Source organism: Schistocerca cancellata, chromosome 5 (assembly GCF_023864275.1).
Source record: "Schistocerca cancellata isolate TAMUIC-IGC-003103 chromosome 5, iqSchCanc2.1, whole genome shotgun sequence".
Classification (NCBI taxonomy): Eukaryota; Metazoa; Arthropoda; class Insecta; order Orthoptera; family Acrididae; genus Schistocerca; species Schistocerca cancellata.
This window is the reverse complement of record NC_064630.1, coordinates 607,904,834-607,921,708: the sequence shown is the minus strand read 5'-3', so window position 1 is coordinate 607,921,708 and position 16,875 is coordinate 607,904,834. Positions and strand designations below refer to the sequence as shown.

At 43.3% G+C, this 16,875-nt stretch overlaps 1 non-coding gene across 1 annotated transcript; it reads right to left on the bottom strand.

Annotated features, from left to right (window-relative positions):
• Positions 1–397: 397 nt before the first annotated feature.
• On the bottom strand, positions 398–472 carry Trnas-uga (transfer RNA serine (anticodon UGA)). Its single transcript has one exon. It is a non-coding gene; the product is annotated as a tRNA-Ser (tRNA).
• Positions 473–16,875: the final 16,403 nt, after the last annotated feature.

Below are 16,875 nucleotides of genomic sequence, written 5' to 3'. Positions count from 1 at the left end.
AGCCACTGATGCGGTTTTTATCCTTTCAGTACTTGATCCTGTAAATGTTGGAATGTTACTGGTGCGTTTTTCAAACATAACGTCATTTTCTGTCTATGCTCTGGGGACACTACTAATTGATGGTATCCACTCCGTAAGTTCCTTGTCGAGAAGTACTGGCTTTGCCATAGGATATCCATCGTTTCAGTGATTTTGGGACCAGGTGTACATCTGTCATCGTATTACTATTCACGTGGAGGTAACCGCAGTTAAAGTGATTCTTCTTTGACTATACATAGACGTCTTGGGTACGGTCGCAATTCTCATCCCCCTGAGACTACTATTCTCCTCAGAATGAAATTTTCACTCTGCAGCGGAGTGTGCTCTGATATGAAACTTCCTGGCAGATTAAAACTGTGTGCCTGACCGAGACTCGAACTCGGGACCTTTGCCTTTCACGGGCAAGTGCTCTACCAACTGAGCTACCCAAGCACGACTCACGCCCCGCCCTCACAACTTTAATTCCACCAGTACATGGTCTCCTACCTTCCAAACTTCGCAGAAGCTCTCCTGCATACCTTGCAGGATCAGCACTCCTGGAAGAAAGGAGTGTGTGTACTACTCTTCCATCACTCAGTTGTTGATTTATAAAGTCCTCCAAAACTAGTTGCAGCAGCAGACTTCAGTACACCAGAGCTTCGTTCGCTTTTGGAATCCTGTTTTGCATTACTGTCATAGCAGGCAACGACACTTACAGAAAAAAGAAATCCTGAAATTTTAGCAACAAGTTCTCTGCGTCCTTTCTGTTCTCTTTAATTAGTTCAATTTCTTATGGATGCCCTCTTATAGCCTACACCGTGTGTGTGCGTGTTCGTGTGCGTGCGTGTGTGTGTGTGTGTGTGTGTGTGTGTGTGTGTGTGTGTGTGTGTGCCTGTGCGTGCGTGCGTGAAAACCCTTATCGGGGATCTCCCCGGTAGTCAGTAACCTTCCCCTTCAACAACTTACCATCCTAGGCGCCAAAATTATCCATATTTACGGGTTCTCCTTTGCTTTCTCCCCTCTCTTGTACATACATAATTCGACGTTTCACTGAGCAGCAGCGATGCTACTGCATGTAACATACCAACTTGAGAGTCTGGCTCCAGTTTCAACAATGGTGTCTTTCCAGTGCCTCCCGACACGCAATTATGCAAATTAAGTCTTCATGGTTTAAGTGGATTGTCTCGCACCCTAGATATTCTCATGGCAAATCATCTTTGACAACAATTTCCCCTAGCCAGAATGTCTTCCCCACTAAATTCCACTATACATCGTCGAAGGTCAGTTGTAGCATGATGTTGGTTCAGAAAATTTAACCCTAGGATCATTTAGTAGCCCTCGCTTCCATGAGACACCATCTTCACACGTTTCTTAAACTTGGTTGCTTCCAATGAAAAATTCCTCGCTACTGACACCAATGGTCATATATCACAATTGCTTCCCTGCCCCACAAATTGTAATGTGCTGGTTCCAAAGCTTCCTACCTAGTAATTCTATTGTGGCTGCCAATACATGCACCTTTGTGCCCAACAAAATTCCATGTTCCCTACCGTTTATCAAACTCGCTACGGCACATCCACCTCTGCACTTGTTTCTACTGCATTCACCTTACTGGAAAATCCTTCCGGTAGCTCTGTGGTTCGCTCTTAGGTTTAACAGTTTCTTCTTACTACCAAGACCATCTCTTTCAATAACGTTACATCCCTGCTGCTGTTTCATGCCACTCTTACTATTATTTACATTAAACCATCACACCATCTACTACCCCTCTGTGGCTGGTACCATTGTCTTTGCCGTGCACTGCACGATCACAATAAAAACAGCTTACATGCGATGCAAACATGCTTTTACAATCCGTTTCACCTGTGACGACGTCAGTCTCCTCATACTCCAGTGCTAGCCAAATCGCTGCATGGAGATCTTTGGGTGCCCCTTTGCGCAGCCTCCTAGACATCCCCGGTGCCAAACCTTTCAGATAAGCCTCAAGTCTATGTTCCTTGGCTTTTTGTAACTTCTTACTTTACATTAACTCATAGATGTGTACATTTAGTTTCTGAATCCCATCCACCATCTTCGTTACACCTATTGGAAACTGTAATCGACTCCTCGCGGAAATCTGTGCACTATTCTGCTTCTTATACCTTTTCTCTAGTCCCTGTGTGAGTTAGTCAAAACTCTAGCCGCTACGTAACCATCTGTGCACTGCACAAACGACTTTGCTTCCCTTGTTAAACGTAACTTTCCGATCTGTATCAACTGTTCATTAGACCAACCCCTGTGCTCGGCAATGACCTGACATCTTCCACAATCCCCAACACATCCTCAGACGCTCTACCAAAGAAGTGAGAAACAAGGTTAGCAACCTCCGGATCCACTACTGGTGCCTGTGACCTTAACATCTACATTTCCTTATCTTTTATGCCGGCTTATTATCTGCGACCACTTTATCCGCCCTTAACTGAACCACTTGATCCATCAGCGACTGTATAGCCTCCTCACTTCTGAAACTATTTACCTCCGATTTTGTCACTGCCTCACCCTTCGTCACTTTCACGGCTTAGAATCAATATCTTAAAACAACACAATAAAAGCAGTCACAGAGTACTCTATCAAACTACTTCCTCTGCCTATCATGAACCAGGTGGACTCTCTACGCTGCCTGGCCATATACCCAAAGCGAGCGGTTCTAGGCGCTTCAGTTTGGAACCGCGCAGGTTCGAATCCTGCTTCAGGCATGGATGTGTGTGATGTCCTTAGGTTAGTTAGGTTTAAGTAGTTCTAAGTTATAGGGGACTGATGACCTCAGATGTTAAGTCCCATAGTTCTCAGAGCCATTTGAAGCATTTTTTAACCATATACCCAAAACGATTACCCATAAAGCAAACAAGACTCAACACAAGGGCAGAATTCCCAGGTAAATTATTGCGCTATGTACAATACACAGATACTAACAACTCATCTATAACAAACCCCTTCTAGTGTGATAAGTCAATTCGTTCCTCCAGTTCATAATAGTAACCCTCGTATAATTACGTTGCCTAAGTTTCAATCTCATGACCATCAGCACACAAGAACAGAAATGGTATTTCTCACCCCAAGTGAAGACACTGTTGGCTGTGAGTCAGACGTCGCACTGCGGGTGTAGCACACAATCCATTGCTGATGTGGTGACATCAGCACTCCTGACACAAACCTTGAAAGGTGTGCTGTTGAGGTTGTGGTGTTGAGTGGTGAGATGGTGAACCCAATGGAAATACTGCTCACAGTTAAGAGTGACTTTCCCTGATTTCAGTAAAGGACATAGAGAGGGAACCACGCCTCTTTCAGCTGGAGCTTAAGTATAGTTGGTCTTCTTGTGATGCATTGCTAATGGCAGGTCCACAGTAGACCCACAACCTTTAGAGGCCACGGCATTGATGTCAGCTTCAGCAGCAGGTACGGATGGGAGGTCAGCAGGGCCGTAGTACAAATGCCCATGAACGACTTAGTGCTGGCTGCGTATGCAGCCTGGTCTCGATCGTGTGGTTGCTGCTGGTGCTGTCCAGTCGCCTCACTATCCAGTAAAGTTATACCATCGAGGTGGTGCTGCTGGCTACCGGCGATGAGAAGTGATTCCCTGCCTCAAAATTCAGTCTTAATTTATATACTTGTCTCACATATTTGTTTCATTTTCGGGACCTAATCTGATCACGCATAGCAAGCGACTTGCCCTGGTATGGTGAAATCGCCCAGCTGGCTAAATTGTTAATGCTGTGTGGTACAGTATACCGCTGCGTTCGGCTATCCTGACTTCACAAACCCCTTGGCTGTCTGTTATCTTGACCTACACGTCGCTAGACTGACGGCTACCAACTCATGGCTGTTAATGCAGTGCTCCATGGCAGGCTCCAAACTTGTTCTCAGTGCTTTTCCTAAGGAATTACAATTTTTGCTCAATGACCTGGTATTGGCACTACAAAATAAAGCCAAAATGTTGCCCGAAGCTACACTGAAATTATCTGTCAAAACCCCCATGAAAATTCGTCTTGTAATTTTGAAAGTTAGTGTTTTCAGAGAAACAAGCAGACGTACACAACGGTTTTACAGTTTTGTTATTAATGTACATATAGATAAATTCCTGATAGTGATTTGATCAGAACAGTCTATGCTAGTTGTCACACTTTACTTGCCAGCACTATTTAAAGACCTTACCTACACGTTATAAGAAATTTTGACATGAACTTCTGCAAACACGATCATTTTTATTTAGTAAACGAATCACTGATTTTGAATCCAACACCTTGTACAGGGTCGCAACAGTCATAAAAGTATTTATGGAAATTATCGAACGGTAACTACTAGTACATGCATAATTATTTACTATCCGTGCCTAAAGTTTACTAATGTCAAAAGGATTATTGTGTCTCTGACTACAAACAGACTACTGGGAAAGAGGAATATCTCTTTAATGTTCACAGTGCAGGATACAAAAACAACTTGTCAGGTGTTACAGAAATACAACGTCAGGCCTATCTACAATCATACAAAGAAATTTAGTAAATGACTAAGAAATGGTAAGTATCACACAGCGTTTACCCGTTGGAAAACTTATTTCGAAATGACGGGACATCCCATTATCACTTACTTTCTTGAACACGAAATTTGTATCACTGACTTTAGGACAGTTTTTACCTTGGTGGCAGTTGCATTAAATCTTGTTGATAGGTTTAGTAATTTCCGAGAAACGCGTACTTTCTTGATAACATCGGCGTTTATCATACAGTACTTAGAGAAGAGATTGCGATCCAGAATCATATCAGCTACTTTGATGGGAACACTCCTTCCCACCTCCTCTCCACGCCCATCCCCTCCACCCAAACAAAAGAAATATTGTTGCCGGACTGTATCAGATATTCCTAGCACCATGTAAACACAACACACTCATCTGCAATATCTCAGCCGGTGTCATTGCACATCCCACTACTAGTAGTTCCTTCGTAATTGAAGGAAAGAAATAACCTACTTATCAGCGTAAGAAACCAATGATTGAATTTACGCTACGTTTAGCACCCAACACTAATAGCTTCACACCTTGTGGATGCTTTTGAAGTCACAAATATAGCAGCCTATAGATTTCGAAGAAACAGAAGTACTCGACCAATGAGCCATTCTGAAATACATAGTGGTCATATAGGATAACACAAACAAAGTGACGAGAACCAGGTAGAAAGTGCAACAATAAACTCATCACATACCTTTCCGCTAATAATTAGTATGAGAATAACACACAAATTAAAAGATATTGACGGTGTGGAGTAAGATTATGGTATGTTATTGAAGTGAAGTGGATGAACATGCCTTTTCGCACTGACTTCTAACATTATACCAAATAAATTTATCCATAACTGACTCACAACTGAAACAGCACAACTGGTGCTTATTAAAATATAGAACTGAATGGAAAGTCCAATGGTCCACTGTAGCTGTATTTATTGAAGTCCATTAGATACACACGCAACCGGTTTAGAAACTGTTAAGTTGCATCTTTTGGTGTATACCTGTACAGAATTTTATTTTAAAATTAATGCGTTGGTAACGGGCAAATGAAGGTATCTGTCGCACTAAAAGTACTGAGTGAACAGACTTGAAAAAGGAAGAAAATACTACGCAACGAGTTAGGAAACTAAGTGTGGATCACATACACCCCACAAAGAACGGGATATGCGTATTCGGTAAATGATATTTGTAATTTCATATCAAAATAAGGTCACTTGCAAATGCCATGTCATATTGTATAGGGAGTTGTTACAGAACGCTACAGAGAAACAGCTTGCGTGGCTAGGCAAAATTCAGAGCCCTCCTCAATTGCTAAAAGCCACTTCAGTGATGAATGTCCAACCTAAAATACGAAGGGATAGAATTACGAATCAGAAACTGATCCTTGATTGATAAACAGTGAAACAGTAACCAAATTGGAAAGGAGATGGGGCAGTCAACGTGGAACAACTGCCAAAAATGGGGCTCATTTGTGTTAAAATCACGAGTTGTCATCACGTTACCGACTAGAATACGTTCCTGTCGGCCTATGTCGGGCAAAAGACAATGCCTCTGGCCAATATTATCCAGAATATTCGGTGCTGGAGTGATTCAAGAATAAAATAAGTTAGCGCTAACTAATAAAATTAATGTATTGCATTACACTCAAAAATTATTTTAACATGTTTTGGAGGCCACCAATGATCGAAAGACAGAAGCTTATGCTCATAGTAAAACTTAAAAATAAACCTAAAATTAATCTAACACTCTGGCAACAGCTCTGGTGTTTACGACCGTGCTCCTCCCTGCTGTCGAGGTTAGGCCAGTGAAGAAAATATGTCAGCCACAAGCTCATATTTCTCGTGTTCTGAACAGTCGCTGCTGAAGGCAGATAACAATCCTACGTTTTCCAAAAGAAACACGGCTTCCAGGAAAATAAGAACCTAGACTCAAGTGCAGTTCGGGGGACCTCTGATGAGAAGTTAGTTGCCAGGTGCGAAAAAGCTTGATTGATAAAAAAATTCTGCAATGTCACGAAGACGGAACAGAAGCAGCAGTTTTTTGGATGAGGGAGGGCGAGCTGGAAAGTCATTGGCGTTTTATCGTGGTGCCTTTTTCTTGCCGAGATTTTTGTGCCTGGAGGAACATCGCGCTTCACCAGCTGGGTGTTCTAATTCTGCGACTGGCGGGCATGTACATCTTGCCGGCAAGATATAGTAGGCTATATGGTTCAGCCGAACATCTTGGAGTTCGATGACACACGGGGAGGTCTGCGTGCACCTCAGTAGAGGTCGTCCGGAGACGGAGTGACACGTGCGTTTGGCACGCAACTTAGAAGGCGAGCGGTTTCCAGAACATCGACCCTCGTCTTGTGACGCAAAGCCACATCCGCGACACCTACTTTCTGCTCGTCTCACGCTGACTAGCTACGATGAGCGTAAGTAGCAACACAGGCGACGTAGGAAAACTCTACAACTCTTGCTCCGCATTTGTTCACATCATTTCGACCACCAGTCTCAAGTCCAGCACTCGTTTACAGCTGCATTAGCTTCTCAACAACTGTTGACCCAGCCATTGTAATCGTTTAGTTAAAAGTTAGTGAGTAGTTTTCAAAACGACAGTTGCATCTAAGCGATCCGCTTTTCTTGTTTCTTCAAATGACACTGAAAACCAATAAGTTAATCTTGCAAAGTTTACACAGTACACATTTGTAATTATCTCATAATCAGACAGTTTAATGTGTCATTTAATTGAATACATCAATGTGTTAATCCAAATTTTGTGTCTGTTAACACCTTCCAGTCATATTATTCTCCATTTTGGGTCCAGAGCTAGGGCCTTAAATTGTTTGCGTTATCGATTCTATTGCGCGCAATAATTACAGCTTGGATCTTAAAGACGTCCGACTCTTCATTTTCTTTCTGTACCAGGCCAACATTTTTAGATTCCAGGAGTTTTGCAAGCGTTCGCTAAATCGTCACAAATCTATAGCACGCTACTGTACAACGTGGCCTCGACTGGGCTTTCCTGTCCAAAGTTGATTCAAACTGCCACGCCCATTTGACAGATGCAGCTTAAAGCAGAACACTTTAAATCAGAATTAACATACCTGAGATAACATCTTGTTGCTTATTTTCGTCTTACGTCTGTCTTGTATAGGCGAATCACTGTTACAAAGACACATGCACTCTTACAAAAATAATAAATACAAATATGTACGTATTACTAAAGAGCTAACTGTTTGGAACTGAAAACGAAAAAGTGATACAGTATTAGAATTATTTTTGATGTATTAATCAAAAGTCAAGGGAATAGATGCATACCATTGACATGTATTGCCTGTTCGGTAAATCGTAAGATATTCAGATCGATTGTTCACTTTTATGTAAAACGTAAAGAATGAAAGTATCTTTCGCGTGATGTGGCATTCCCACGTAACAATCCTCCATGAATCTTCGACTACACATAGAAAGATCGGCTACAGTATAGTATATACGGTAATTGTAAGAAATGGTCAATGAGATGAACAAAAATGAGTAATTCAAAGGAAAAATTACATTGAAATCACCTCGATTCCTGATATGACTGGCATTACAAACAGCGGGACATGGGTGTTAAAAGAGTGTATGGTCATCACGGACGGCAATGTTTGCTTTGCAAAGTACTCCCACATTAGCCACAAGGTTGGTGAGAAGTTCTTGTAGCAGGGCGTTCCATTCGTCCTGCAACTTGGCTGATAACTGCTGGATGGCAGGTGGTCCATGTGGACGTCACCGCAAAGCACCCCACAAGTGCTCGACGGGATTTAAGTCGGGGGAACAGGCAGGACACTCCATACAGCGAATATCCCCTGGTTCCAATAACTTCTCCACCTGCGCTGTTCGGTGCGGTCACCCATTTTCACGAATTCAGCACCGAATGCAACCACTGAAACGAAGCACGTGGGAAGGAGTCAGAAATGTTGACAGGTGATTGCACAAGTTAATATATGTGAAGGATAGGACGCCCATGCAACGTAACACATCGTACAGCAAAACTACCATGTTCGACAATGCTGGACGTATCCTCATACGGTGATGTGACTGACAATTCGATATTTTTCACATACACAACTTTTATTTATGTAAGTTTACAAGGTTGAAGACTGAAAAACAAAAGAAAGGTAACTATAAAGATGCCAGTAAAAGTCTCCTAATTGAGCCAAACAAAAGTCCACTTCTAATTTTCCACAATGGTTGGTGGTAACACACACACACACACACACACACACACACACACACACACACACTGGTAAAAGTCCAATTCAGAGGCGAAGACGTAATCTTCAGCTGTCGAAGACCACGAGGTCGGCATCTGGAGTAAACTGAACTTCGATGCTTGTTCTAGCCGCTAAATAGCTGTCTCCAGCCAATCAGGTTTTGGTGTAGTGATACTTCCTGCAGGCTGTGTCTCGAGGTCCCCCTGCAGGAAGTAGTTCTCGGAATGTCTGTTTCCATTATCTTGTATGTAAATAGTCTGTGTTTACCATGGTGCTTTTGATACGCCTTGGACATAGATAACCCCGTCCTCTGTGGTGTAATACGGGTTGCCGGCGCTCAGGGGCTACCTTGGATCAGGCATAACACCCCTCCTCCATTGCAAAAGCTGGTGCAGCACGAGAGACCCCAGGGTAGAGAATACCAATATAGCCTGGTGCCGTAGGCTGATCTGCAATGAAGTCCTCCTGAAGGAGGTAGTGGCACCTGGCTGCCGGAGAGTAGGGTGCCGCCTTCCGTGCAAGGAGGCTGGAACGCCGAAGCAGTGGCAGTTGCGAGGCGACGTCGGGCTGGACAAGTGGCATGGGGACGTCCGCGTCGTCCAACAGAGGCGGAGCTGAAGAGGGGACAGGAAATGGGTTCAGGGAAGGTCCTGGAGCTGTCCTGGGTCCGGAGTATGCAGCGGCGCAGGGCTAGCAGCCAGTGTCTGCTGTCTATCTCCAGGATGATCATCTACCAACTGAGGAGACGGCATCAACATTGGATAGGCCCCAAGGAAGGGGCCGGCGATGGGGGAGAGAGAGGAGCCGGCGTTTGGAGCTAGGAAACTAGGACGCAGCTGGTTGCACTGATGCAAAACCACACTGTCGTCCAGGTGTACATCGAACAGTAGTCGACCATGGGGCCTGATAACAACCTCTGGAAGCCAGCTGGGCCTTGGCCTGAAACCATGAGCCCACACCTTGAAAAGCTGGATGAATATCGGGGAGTGCCGAGTAGGGCGCGAGGTCCAATCTGTGGCAGGAAGAGATGGAGTAGTGTCTGAGGCTGGCGACCATGGAGCAGTTCGACTGTGGCCCTGTAGGTACTGAGAAATAATGTAAGAGCTTATTTTGGAGAATGATCCTCTGTGTACTTTTTCATCTGAGTTTTAAAAGTGCGAACAAGGCGCTCCACCTCTCCATTGGGGATGGAAAGGAGGGGTAAAGACTTGGTGGATACCATTGTTGTGGCAGACTTTGGCGATCTCTTGTCTGTGAAGTTGTGGGCTGTTGTCAGATACCAAGGTCTTCAATGGAAAATATTTTTGACAGGGCCATGATGATATTCTCTGTGGTGACAGAGGAGCATTGGATAAGGAAAGGGAAGTGGGACTAGGAATCCGTGATGAGTAACCAGTAAGCGCCGAGGAAGGGTCCCCCAAAATCCACATGGATGAATTCCCTTGGGAGGAAAGCAGCTGGCCAGGATTGGAAGGGCCAGCGTAGTGTGGGAAGGGCCTGGGTACACTGCTGACAATCCCAGACCATGCACTCCACGTCCACTGTCATGGCTACCCAGAAGACATGGCGAAGTGCAAGGGTTTTTGTCCGAGTGATACCCAAGTGACCCTGATGAGGATGTGGAGAATCCGGGACCGCTCGATGACTTGTGCATTGGCGTTATTTTCCACTCAGAGGAGCAATCTGTTGACGGCCACCAGTGGATGGCGGATGGAGAAGAAGGATCAAAGGTCAGCCAGAGCGCAAGGTGGAGGAAGCATCGGCCAGCCATGGAGAACATAGCGCCGCATTAGTTGCAGGAGCAGATCTGTAAGGGATTTAGATAATTATGTCACCAGGCATTCTTATATATCTGGTAGACAGTGCAAAAGGACAATCCCAACACCACAGTCTGAGGCTTTCATAGCCAAAAGGAGGAGAAGAGAGGAGTTGTATGGCATGAGACACGCCGCAGAGTGCAACCTCCACTTTCAGGTTTCGAAAACCGATTCGCAAGCATGGGACCAATGAAAAGGCACGTTCTTTCGGCGTAGGTGATGGAGGGGCGCCGCAATTTGCACGGCGGAGGGAATGAACAGCAATTGGTGGACGTCGCGCACACGAGGATGGGCCGCTATACAGGCGATGTAGGAGGAGGTAGGTGATATGCCATCGCGGGAAATGATGTGACGCAGGTAGAAGATAGCAGGTTGAAAAAAGAAGCATTTAGCAAGGTTGCATTTTAGGCCCGCAGTCCGCAGGCGCATGACTGAGATGTTCATCCGTGGTACGGCTGGTGACGACGATATCGTCGAGGTAGTTGATACAATCTGGCACATCCCGCAAGAGCTGTTCCAAGTAATGCTGAAAGATGGCTGGTTCACAAGTGATGCCAAACATGACGCGGTTCAACCGGAACAGCTCAAACGGTATTTTGACGATGGCCAAGTAAGTAGAAGGCTCATCAAAAGGTATTTGGTGGTAGGCCTCGGCACGATCGATTTCCGAAAAAAATGGTCCCCTACGAGCTTGGAATACAGGTCCTCGGGAAGCAGGAGGGGAGAATCTTCAACCTGTAGCTGAGAGTTAAGCGTGGCCTTGAAATCGCCACAAACTCGAAGACGCCCATCTGGTATCTTGAGGACGACCAAGGGTGTCGCCCACGAACTGCAATGGACCGGAGTGGCAACTCCCTCCATGGGAGACGGTCCACATGTCACCCTTATCTCTCACGGAATAGGAAACTAACTCCTTTCTACGTAGACGTAATCAACGATTGTCACAGTAAAATCGATGTAGAAGAATAGCAGAACATTCATTTAATCCATTAAGAGTTAATAAAAGTTGTCTTCTTAAATGACTTTACAGTTGTCCAATTTAGTTAAAAATGCTTCTTGAGAACAAGAATCAAATCTACAAACACATCGTATTTGTGATTATTTAAATGCACTGAAATACAACGATAGTGTTAAGCCCTCTAATCCCCTATGTCGTTAAGCACCTTAAACTATTACAAATTCCAGAGAAGGGACAAGAGGGATTGGTCTGTTCTTGACTTTAAAATGGTCACTAACCATTCATGAACTTGTTCAAAACACTACAACGTATAATACTTAGACTGAGGTGACAAAGGTTATGGGATACCTCCTAACATCGTGTCGGACCCCCTTCTACCTGGCATAGTGCAGCAACTCGACTTGATATGACCTCAACAAGTCGTTGGAAGTTCAGAGGTATGGAGCCATACTGCTTCGATGCTGTCCATAACTGCGAAAGTGTTTCTGGTGTAGGATGGCGTGCACGAACTGCCCTCTGGATTACGTCTCATAACTGTTCAAAGGGATTCGTGTTGGACTATCTGGGTGGCCAAATCATTCGCTCGAATTATCCCCAGAATGTTCTTCCAATCAATCGCGACAATTTGTGGCACGGTGACATGGTGCATTGTCATCCATAAAAATTCAATTGTTGTTTGGGAATGATCTCCAAGAAGCCCATTCCATTCTACTTAAACACAGCACTCATCCTTATGGAGCCACCACCAGCTTGCGCAGTGTCTTGTTGACAACGTGGGTCCAAAACCTACCACCGGCTCTTACCAACTGAAATCAGGGCTCACCTCCCCAGCCCACGGTCACGAGCCCACGAGAGGCCCTTCAGCCGACGTCGTGCTGATAGCACAGCCACTCACGTCCGATGTCTGATGCCACAGACTATTAACATCAGTTTCGCCGCACTTTCGTCGTACGTCCAACATTGATTTCAGCAATTATTTCTCTGTTGTTACTGAAAACTCTACGCAAATGCCGCTGCTCTAGGTCGTTATTGAAGGCCGTTGGCCACTACATTGTCCGTGGTGAGAGGTACTGCCTGAAATTTGGTATTCTCTCTCTTGACACTGTCGATCTTGGAGTACTGAATTCCCTGATGATATCCGAAATGGAATGTCTCATGCGTCAACTCCAACTGACAGTACGTGTTCAAAGTCAGTTTATTTTCTTTGTGCGGCCATAATCACACCGGAAACCTTTTCACATGAATCACCTGAGTGCAAACGATAGCTTCGCCAATGCACTCCCCTCTTCTACTTTGCACACACAATAGTATCGCCATGTGTATAATTTCATATCGCTATCCAATAGTTTATCTATTCAGTGTAAGCCGGCCGCTGGTGGCCGAGCGGTTCTAGGCGCTTCAGTCTGGAACCGCGCGACCGCTACGGTCGCAAGTTCGAATCCTGCCTCGGGCATGGATGTGTGTGATGTCCTTAGGTTAGTTAGGTTTAAGTAGTTCTAAGATCTAGGACTGATAACCTGAGATGTTAAGTCCCATAGTGCTCAGAGCCAGCCATTCAGTGTAAAGTGGACTGATAATATGTATTCTTGAATCTGGAAACAGTTCCCCTTGCGGTAATTCATGGAAAATTCAAGAACTGTTGTATGCACAACTGACCAAACTTACATGACTAGACGAAAACACCTGGCTGCAGGAGAGCTGCAAGTTTCGTAGCGGACAGCGCTTTACTCAATGCAATCGAGTATGAGTAGAAAGGACTAAGATAATGAGACTTATATTGTTAACGGTAGGGAGATAAGTAATTGATGTTATCAGGAAGCCATCGTAATTTCTAATTTTTTCATGATTTTATGTTGAGTGAACTCTGAATGCACGCGATCACATGATCTCACTCGTATCAATAGGCAGATTGTAGAGAGATAGTTCATAACTGCTCCATAAAAACACGGGATAACTGCCGGATATCAGTAACGTCCTGCCACAATATTTCGGCGCAGAGTCTTCAGTTCATAACTGTTTTCACAATATAGATCCTGTTATTCAAAAGTTAAGATACGTTTTTCAAGACTTTTTTCAACTATATCACATTATGTGTATCGATTCGTGGATCATATGGAACCATGCTTAAATGGGTACCTAGTCCGAACCTGCATACGTGCTTAGGGGGCTTTACATATAGGCCCACTAGGCACGAGCCTAGGGGCTACAGCATTAGAGGGCAGTACTTTTTGCATTGTATTTATTATAATATTTTACATTTTAAAATTACTGGGTTGACAAATAACCAAAATTATTTGGTAGTTTGAACAAGCCGTAAGAAGATAGTCGAAAAGACAAGCTTTGAAACATTATTAGCTTACTTGGTGACTGAATGTAAATTAAAATCCTCAGTTTCCGTCTGGTACAGTTATTATGAAACTGTTCAATAATATTTTAAAGCGAGCTACAAGGACGACAACTGACAATACGATCTTCGAAATGTTATTATTCCGAGAATGCTGTCGACTTCTAACTTCTTTGAGAATAGAGAAACAGGCGAAAATGAAATCAAATTATTCTACATTGTCATTCTTGTCTTAACGATTTTATTTCATAGCACAGTTAGGCCAAGTAATCCACGCTAGTCAGTTGATCACTGTTGTGTTTAAAGGAGAAAGCTGTGTGCTCGTGTGCTGTGTGGTACAATTTTGAACAGGATGCTGTTTTTTTTAACTTACTTTCTTTTGTGTTGGCTTTAGTTGACAATTTCGTAAGTGCCCTCAACATGAATAAGAGTGACAAAAACTGACGTGCAAAAATTATGTAGGGTTGCATTTCGGAAATTGGCGAAGGAAAACGAGAATGAGAAGCTAATGTTCTAAAAACGCTTGGCAGAATAGACAAATGTTTGATGACTTCGAGTTCACGTAGTGATGATGAGAGATCTAGCACTACAGCTGTACTGAAAGAAGTGCGAACGAAACAATAATTAAAAATGAAGAGAAACAAATTGTTCCAGAATTCGTGTCTCATAAAAACCTAAGTGTCGAATCAAATATAAAAAGAAATAACGTCGTTAGTGATCATACTGCGGAGTGGTGTCTTACTGAATCAGCAATCGGCATTCCTTGCGCCATGGCATTAATCAAAATTCCAACGGCGACTTTTCTAGTTCAGGAAGGTCACTAGGCAATATAACTATATAGTTGAACAAAAATTTATTTTACCGTGAACTATTAAATGGTGATTCAACTTTGCGGGACTAATTAGTACACTCCTGTAGCATGTATGCTATGTGTAAATTGTTCGGAAGTATGACCGCCATTGCTAGTATCGGTATCTCAGATTAGAGAAATATTTCTAATATTTTATCTCATCATGAAAATTCACTTGAACACACAAGTTTTGAGTTTTCACGTTTAACAAGGAAAAAATCACTTGGAACGGTAATAAACCATTTCGAGACAGACACTGAGACAGAAAAAAATGTACTGGCGCAATGTGTCGAAAAGGATGTTTGCAGTAGCGAAGAATCTAACAAGTGATGGACTTCAACCACGTCGACATTCATTACGTAACGCTCAATTTATAACGCCTCTTAAACTTATAGCCAAGTTCGATCATTTCCTCGAAGGGAACAGTGAACGACGTGGAAATCATTGGCTGGAACACACAAGTTATATGTCTTCAACAATCTGCGATGAAACAATAGAGCTACCTTCTGAGCGAATAATAATTGTTGTAAATAATATCAAACACTCACGTCCGCCGCTCGTGGTCTCGCGGTAGCGTTCTCGCTTCCCGAGCACGGGGTCCCGGGTTCGATTCCCGGCGGGGTCAGGCATTTTCACCTGCCTCGAGATGACTGGGTGTTTGTGTTGTCCTCATCATTTCATCATTTCATCATCATCCAGGAAAGTGGTGAAATTGGACTGAGCAAAAGATTGGGTAATTGTACGGGCGCTGATAACCACGCAGTTGAGCGCCCCACAAACCAAACATCATCATCATCATCATCAAACACTCACTATAACAGTAGTTCTATTACGGTCGTTTTACATATTAATCAATTATCTTTCGTATTAAGCATGGTGAAAGTTACCTTCTGTTTTTACTAAACCCATGACACAGGTCTGAAAAGCTAGCTGAGGCCGCACTGAAACTCCTGTCTCTAAATTCTATGGTCAGCAAGAGAGACAGCATATGTAAGTCGAAACGAAAACTGGGAGAGAGTTATCAAATGCCCTCACACATTTACAATAACACCCATGAGAAACCAGTTGCGCGAAATAAGGCTTCAGTTTTACTGTATCAACTCTGCGGACTAGAAAAAGTAGTCATGATAACCGTTTGGAAGGACACACTCCAAAGATTTAATAGTGTAAATGTGAAACGGAAAAGTGTAGATGTTGACACTGAAACAGTGCACGAACTGTTTGAATCAGTTGTAGGGTCTATTAGCTCAATTCGTGGCATGTTCGACTATTATGAATATAAATCCATGGAGATTATGACCGATACGGACAACGAATGCACCTATAAAAGATCGAGGAAATGAAAACTTCACCTTGATGAATAAACGGACACTGAATAAGTCCTTCTAACTGATACGGAGAAATTTAGAGTCGAAACATTTTTCCCAATACTCGACAACTTGTATGCTGCATTATTAAGTTGTAAGGAACAAACGCTGGTAGACTTCTTCATAGTTTTCAGTAAACTTAAGAATTGTTCACCAGGGATTATTTCAGAATATGTAGCAAAACTCCAAGAGTCATATGAAACCGTTTTAGAACCTTCCTTCCAAAGTGAATGTGCACATTTCGCGGTGCTTTTGAAATTTCGTGAGATTAGTCGAAATGAGTAGATTTCTACGAAAGGAGTGGTTACAGTCCATGTTTCTGAATGTTGACATTGCTCTTACAATGTTTCTGTGTACAGCACTTACAAATTGTTGAGCATAATATAGGTTTCGGTTCTTAAAAGGTTGAAATCATACCTACGTTTTACTTTGTCTGCGGAGAGATTGCACGCCCTGTCCATTCTTCACATCGAGGCATGATGACCGTCTCATCTATGAAGATATGATTAAGAAGTTTGCTGCCATCACAGCCAGACGCAAATTTTTTTGGCTGGTGAGTTTTGTTTATTTCTTCGAATTAGTTTAAAAAATTTCATGTTATAGTTCGATTTTTATCAGCAATTTAGAGCACATTTCAAAACCACAGTTATAGTTTAAAACATACCTTGGGAGGGACTCATTAGAGTGTACCTAGGACACAAAAAATTGTAAATCCACTACTGAATACGCAGTTGCATTGCAGATTTCT